General features: G+C 50.6%; 1 long non-coding RNA gene across 1 annotated transcript; it reads left to right on the top strand.

The window, feature by feature from the left end:
- The first annotated feature begins 5,224 nt into the window (after window positions 1-5,224).
- On the top strand, window positions 5,225-7,070 carry LOC108387062 (uncharacterized). The gene is made up of 3 exons (XR_001850719.3): window positions 5,225-5,564; window positions 6,085-6,257; window positions 6,481-7,070. It is a non-coding gene; the product is annotated as an uncharacterized lncRNA (long non-coding RNA).
- Window positions 7,071-7,447: the final 377 nt, after the last annotated feature.

The raw sequence follows: 7,447 nt of genomic DNA on the forward strand, positions 1-7,447 counted from the left end.
ACTTCAGCCAACTGGAACCTGCCAGAAGAGTTCTCAGAGTAAGTGTATAGGAATTATACTTGTAAGGATATGTAACTTTTCTTTCCTTTCCTCCCTCCCTCCCTACATCCCTCCTTCCTTCCTTCCATCCTTCCATCCTTCCTTTTAGCTGGGGATAGACTGGGATGTTGGGGCATCACATTTTCTGAGAAGTCCTGAGGGGCCCCAAGAATCGAGCCAGCTGCACCATGTACGTCTGACTCATTAGAATCTCGGTCAGACCCACAGGGCCACTGAAATTCAGTATTTGACTCCGCAGGGTGAGACTGAACGTGATGAACCCTTAGTTTTAATCGAGATGCTGTTTTCTTACGAGTGACTTTTAGTAACTGGCGCTGATTGTCTCTCCTTTCCCTCACTCCCCTCGCTCAGTGTTCATCCCTGATGAGGAGAAATCCTTGGTAAGACAAAGCAAAGAGACAAGGACTTAGTGATGAAGATCTGTTTGCCTTGCTTCACCCTGAAGACTTCAAAGGTTTCAAAAGAGAAGTTCAAGCTGGACCAGGAGGGCTTCTAGAGCAGAGAGAAGGAAGGGGGCGTGAGGGGGGCACAACTCCTGGATGCCCCCTGGGGGGATTTCAAATGACCCAAAGGGAGATTCAGTAGGGAAGAAATGCTTACCCTTGTTAATTGCAGTAACGGAATCTTTCCCATTGTGTTCATAAAGCCCATGGAGTCTTAGGCTTTGTCTGCTCCATCACGCAAGGGGGGAAGAGGAAATTGGGAATGGCTTTCTTGGGATCTGATGGAGACAAATCGCAGAACAATTCAGGAATGTAGAGACGTCAGTATAGTGTTATTTCTAAGACAACCCATTCTCAAGTGAGAAAACCAGTCAGATTTACAGGCCCTTTTTATAGGACATGAAACCATTCCTAAGCCTTAGGAAGTTTACCAGACCATTTCACTGAACAGACACATCCAGGGACAGATTTACCCTAACCAAGTCCAGATGGGAATAGTGATGGATGCTCCCAATGAGTCCACGTGTTGTCCAGGAGAGCAAGAGTTATATTCTTGTGAAAATCTTCAACCTAACACCCAATCCAATCTGATTCTTTGACCTGGTGTTGATGCTGATTGGCGCCTCTCCCTCCCCAGCTGCAGGGTAAAGTGGACACTTCCGTGGTTTCTGCTTAGAATTATTGTTTATGGCTTGCATTTTGGAGGTGATTTCATCAGTTGGCATTGAAGAGAAGAAAGCAGGCCTGCTGTTCTCAATTTCACTGGCAGAAATGAGAAGAGAATGAAGAGGATTATTGCTTATTCACTATGAAATCTGGAGCACATATCATTTTCATTTGCCAACACCATCCTCTGGATTCCCTGTGATTGGGGAAATTGTGAGGCTTTCTTCCGGTAAGTACTTACACCCTAGTGCTGTGGGTACGGACAGGGTTATGTAAATTATTGCTTCTTGTAGGAGCTGTCTGCCCCTCAACTTCAGGGAGGACCTAGGAAAAGTGAATCTGCGAAGGATGCAATTTGCTTCAAACCTTTAACAAATCCACATCATAAAAACCCAAGATCATTTGCCATAAAAGAGGTGCTATCTGTCATTTTGCAGCAATTCATCACATGATTACTTTAAATAGATAGTTCTTTCCGTGCAGCTTATATCTTTTTTTTCCAAAAAATGAATCTTTGTTGAGACTGCATATGCACCTAGCTTTGTAGGCAAACCACACAGGCCAGGTCTCTAAGGCAGGTGCACGCCCCCGCATTCTGCGTTAGTGAGTTTCTTGGTGTCTTTTGGCACCCACCTTCAGTGCCTCGTGAGGTACTCATGCCACCCAGGAAAGTGGGAAACGCTGCCTAAGAACAGCACCCACAGTCCAGCAGGCAGTCATCCTGGAGGCTGGCGCCCCTCTCCAAATGCCTGTAAAACTGCATGTGCCAGGGAACCGGGCAGCTAGAGAAGGGGATGATGTGCCGGAGGAGTCAATCCAGGACGAAGCACCGAAGGCCCCAGGTAGCGAGGTGCCCGGGGCGAGGGTGGCCATCAGGATTTCTGTGCCATCTAGTGAGGAAAGCTGATTCTACTTAATTCACTTTAATCACAATGGGACAGCCAGTTCCACCCCACTGTCAGTGGCTGCAGAGTGAGACTGAGGGCCAGCAAGCAAGTGACACCTCCCCTGCCCCTGTCACTGGGGCCCAAACGGCACCACTTCGCTCCTCTGGTTGCCTCATGAGTCACTCATCTGCTATCCTTTCCCAAGGACGCAGCTTCTCCTGCAAGGACACGGGACATCACTAGCCCCCTAAATGCTGAAGTCCAGGGTCCTGGGTGGTCAAAAAAGGGTGTGAAGGTGAAAGATAAATGTGTATATGACACAAAAAGCAGGGTGTCTCATTCCCTATCAAATGTAAACTCCTTGAGGGCAGAGAACTGAGCCTGGCACATTGTTGGAGCTCAGTAAATATTTGTTCACTAAGTGATTCTCAAAGGTTGAGTGAGCTAGTAGTTTCAGTAAAGTGGTGGCTTCACTGTGAAGCCCTATGGGGACAAGAGTGATGTAAGGTAGGGTGCCTGTCCTAAGGTCTAGCCACATGCGAGCCTGATAACCACTTGATATTCATTCATTCATTTTTTTATTTTTATTTTTTTGCTATCATTAGTCTACAATTACATGAGGAACATTATGGTTACTAGACTCCCCCCATCACCAAGTCCCCCCCACATACCCCATTACAGTCACTGTCCATCAGCATAGTAAGATGCTGTAGAATCACTACTTGTCTTCGCTGTGTTGTACAGCTCTCCTCGTGTCCCCCCCACACTATACATGCCAATCGTACATTCATTCATTTGTTCATTTGTTCATTCAAGAAACATTTACCCAGCCCCTCTTCTGTGATAAACTAGTCAATGAGGACACACAGTCAGCAATTTCTTTAATGCCCATCGGGAGCCAGCCACAGTGACTCAGATTGGGATCACACCGTCCAAAAGGAGAAACACTGTTAAAACCACAGATGGGAAGCACCCCACTCCACCTGGAAGTAGAGGTGCTGGGAAGAGCTTCACAGAGGGGGACAGGGGTGGGCTGCATCTTGATGGCAGGGTGGGCATGTGTCGGACTGGGCTGGGGCTGGGGCTGCGGTAAGCCTTCGGGCAGCACGTGTAAAGGCCTGGTGTCTCTCAAAGGCGTGCTTGGGCCACCTTCCAGCCGCACTTCCTCGTGCCTACAGCCCCCACTATGCAAGCCCCTTGAACATGTCCTTCCCTCTCGCTAGCCCTTCACTCACTAGTGAGCTAGCTAAGTTCACTCCCAGCTTTACTGACCCCAGGGCCTGGCACTGTAGTAAATGTACAGCCAGAAATGTGTTCTTTTTAAACCCACTAAAGGTAAGAGTACTCCCAGAGCTTGGTGACATTATGGGACTGGTACGGGTTGGGGACTCCGATTCCCATTTTGAGTCGGTTCCTCGGTCTGGCTCCCTTGGGAACTTGTGGACTGGGGAGCAGGCTGGGCAGGATGAGGACATTCCTGGGTTCTCTGTACCACTGAAATACCGCCCGCTTCTGCTGAGGACCAGGGGATGGCAGGCCCATGTAGTCTAACATAACATAGAGACAATGTCTTCAACAGGGCTGCCTGAATATGAGAACAGAGCTTACCCTTCGGAGGCATCCATGCCATGCTGGAATCCCTTTGACAAGACAGCATGGCGCCCACTGGACTAGGGGGCATTTCCACCTGCACACTTTGTCCTCATCTAGCGATTCCTCCAGGCCTTGAGGCTAGAATGTCAGAACCCATGCACGCGGCTGCTGCCAGAAGATAGTTAAAATACAACTAGGAGAACATTGTTTGGGTACTTGTACATCAGTTGCTAATCTTTGCAGGATTTTCCCCTTCCAAGGGTAAAGAGAGAGAGAAGAGGAAGTGAAAACAGGAGGGCAGAATTTTTTTACAACACCTCTTGCCTTGCAAACAACAACCAAAAACCCCCTTGGGTTTGAGCAGCATCTTGTCCTTTTTTGTAGCTTGCCCCTTTCATGGATGGCCCTTTTGATTCTTAGAGCTCCCCCAGGTGGGAGGCAGAATTCTGAGCTGCAGTTTTCTCTCATTTGCAGACAGGCAATCCTGGGACTGGAAGCAAGGGCTGGGGACTGGCTATTCCGGGAGCAGGAGGTAATTCTTCAGAGCCATTCTGGAGAGACACTAAGGTGTCAGAGTTTCTTCAGGAAAGCTGGGTGGAAGCTCATCCATGCCTGGCAGAGAAAGATCTATGTGAACAGGGATCGGAGCTGACTGCCTGGCCTCTGGGTGGCGCTCTTTGGCCACAGAAGACAGAGTTGCTGGGCTCCCCAGCACTGAGTCACACCACCTGCTGATCTCTCCCAGCTGCAGGACTCTCCTGGATGCTGGGGACCCCCTTCCCCCAAAACCGGGGGATTTGAGAGCTTGTGATTGCCATGAGAAGGGTGTTTTCCCCAAAGTCCAGTGGGCACGTCCCCAACCTTTCTTGTGGCTTTAGCCAACTTCACTGACAGCTCTGTACGTACCACAGGCCAGTGGGTGGGAAGGTGGGGAGGGTCAGGAGGCAAATGGGATGAGGCTCTGTTCTCCTAGAGACTGCAGGGCCCTGGTGTAGACAGATATGGACACGAACACAATACCGGGGCTGAATGGAGGGGCCAAGGTAGGAGAGTGCTAGAGGCGACTGAGGTGGCCTCATGTAGGAACCCTGATGCCACATCCTGACCCAGAGTCTCTTGGGACCACGGGCTCTGCACTGAAAATTAGCAACACACGATCTAGCCAGTGTGAGGTTCCCAGGGGACTAAAGCAATTAGGATGGTCCCAGGGAATTCAGGCCGCCATTCCCATTGACCTTCGGGGAAGACTCTGTAGTGTAGTCTAGTTGAATTGAGAATAAGGGGATGGGACATGGAGGGTTGACAGGGAACTTGCTGGGGAGGGGACATCCTGGTGGCCCTCTCCTGCCCCTGTGGCTTGTGGCTTGGTGGGGTTGGGGAGCTTGGGGCCGGAGGAGCAGCTGGGGATAGGGGTTGCTGGGAGGGAAGGGGTGTTCCTCCCTTTGTTTGACAGAGATCAAACCACTGGCCACCAAAAACCAAAGCGCCAGGACAGAGAACAAGTCTGTGGGATCACAGTGCAGGAAACTGCCCGCCCCCTTCCCCCAAGAAACCTCCCCACTCCCAATGGCCCCTCATCCCTCCGGCTTTTGGCTGCTCCTTTTGACCTCTGTTCTGCAGTTCCCCTCAGGACCTTCCGCCCCCTGCAATGCCCTTCTCCCCACTTCCCACTGCCCTTCCGGACCGGCTCAGACCCCGCCCTTCCATGGAGCCTCCCCTGGTGTCCTCTGCAGGAGCGCTGTCTCCGACCTCTGGGCACCCCGGCTCACGGGACCCTGTCTGTGCCTCCTGCCAGGGGTGTTCAGTGCATGTCCCCCCATGTCTCTGACTCCCAGATTCCAACTCCTCAGGCCTGGGCCCAGGTCTCCCTCATCGCCGTGTGTGCCCCATCACCGGGCTGTCTATTCAACTCTCGGTAGGTATTGAATGAAAAAGAGGAAAAGATTTGGCTCTGACTCCTCTGTTTACTACCTTCTTTTCTGGAGAAGAAGCAGTTTGTCTGTTTCTGAGGAAGAGCCTGGGGGCAGAGTGGGGAAGAAACATTCAAAGCAAACTCCCCCTGGGTTCTGGGAAAGCTGAAATCTCATCAAGATCAGTTTGGAGGCTCAGGGGCCCTCAGCCAGGGTGACTGGGACGCGTGGAGTGGTTTGCTGGTCTGGAGCTGGAGGAAGGGGCAGAAGTCATCACAACCATGGGCCTGGCATTGTAGGGGTTTGTTTTTACGGAGACCAGGAGGGCTTTACCCAGGTATATTCCAGCTTCTTCTGTCTTTCTTGGGTACAGCAAATGGGGTGAATGACAAGGAGCAGAGGTGCCGGGCAACCTCCCAGGGTGGCCACCCTTGACCCCAGAACCGTGTTTCCAAAAGCGCCAGTGCAGGGCTGATTCAACAACACTCACACTGCCTACTAGCTAAGTCTTCCTTCCTTCCCCAGGAGCCAGGCCCAGCCTTGCCCAGGGGACACCTCTGGTCCTGGGAGGAGTGCTGGGTGAGTTAATGTCATGGGGCTTCACTGATGACCTGGTCTTGAAACTTGATGAACAGGAAGCATCCTGTTTAAAACTTACATGAACCATCTCAAGCCTTTTCTGAAGTCCTACAGAGCAGGTGGGTGCAACCTGCGGTGTGTAAGTGCTGGGGAGGGGGCAGTGCAGGGGGCCGCCTCTCCTTGGCACTGGATCCACATCAGATCCCTAGAGCTGGGCCCTCAACAGCTAGGAACCTGTCCTGCTGGCCTCTTGTCCCTCTTAGTCATCCACACACACCCTGAGCACTGTAGGAGCTGCCACTTGGCCTGGCTACTGAATCAGTCTCCATGTTTTCATTTCAGTGGCAGCCTGGATTTGTTATCCTTCCAAGATCATCTCTTGGGAGGACACCAGCCTCTTATTATATCTCCCAGCCTGCCTGCGGGCAGCTCTGCAAATCCTGCATTCTTTGCTTGGCGTACTTGCTTCTGGCCTGGGTGTTCCGACGCCACCTCTGGCACCAGCAGGGTGGGTAGATGGACAAAATAATTAAGCCCCATGAGTTGGAAGGAGAACTAATTCCCCCGTGCAAACCTTTTTTTTTCTTCTTGTCCTGGGTTACTTCAAATGTGTTAATCCAGGACTGCTGTTTTCTCCCTTTTGTAACAGGTCTAATTTAAAGCAGTGCTGTTTTTTTCTTTAAGCTGTATTTTTCATTAGAGTGTAGTACATGTGAACTTCATAACATTAAAGATATTTTTCCTTGTTTGTTATAAAATAATTTAACTATGTTAAACCCAGGTTTGAAAAGAGAAGAATAAAAGATCACCCCTAATCTTACCACAGACACACCGGATCCAGTTTCTGTGTTTTCCCTTCCAGCCTTTGTCTGGACACATCCTTAACTGCATCCGGGTATGATCCTGATACACATCTGCTTTTTGAAAGAACCTGATCTGAGAGCACGTGCATTGCCCCATGTTGCCACATAGTCTTTCTCACCATCGTTAACATATAATACACCTTGTAGGATCATAATTTATTTAATCCACCTCCTGTGGTTGGAAATTTGGTTTGAAATGCGTCAGCCTGAGATGATCACTGCTTTCCAGGGCTCTGTCCGTCCCTGGGGGGCAGGCAGGGAACATGGTCTTGCTGCCGGAGTCCAGCAGGATTTAAGTAACTTCTACTCTCCCTTCCAGGCTCCCCCTTGCCTGGGCCCTGGGCATGATCCTGCCTTGCTCAGGTGCTCATGAAAAGGAGCACCCCACTGCTCAGTAAGCAAAGGCATTTGCAGGGCACATTTGGGTACATTTTCTCATTCATGCG

Source organism: Manis javanica, chromosome 4, assembly GCF_040802235.1.
Source record: "Manis javanica isolate MJ-LG chromosome 4, MJ_LKY, whole genome shotgun sequence".
Classification (NCBI taxonomy): domain Eukaryota; kingdom Metazoa; phylum Chordata; class Mammalia; order Pholidota; family Manidae; genus Manis; species Manis javanica.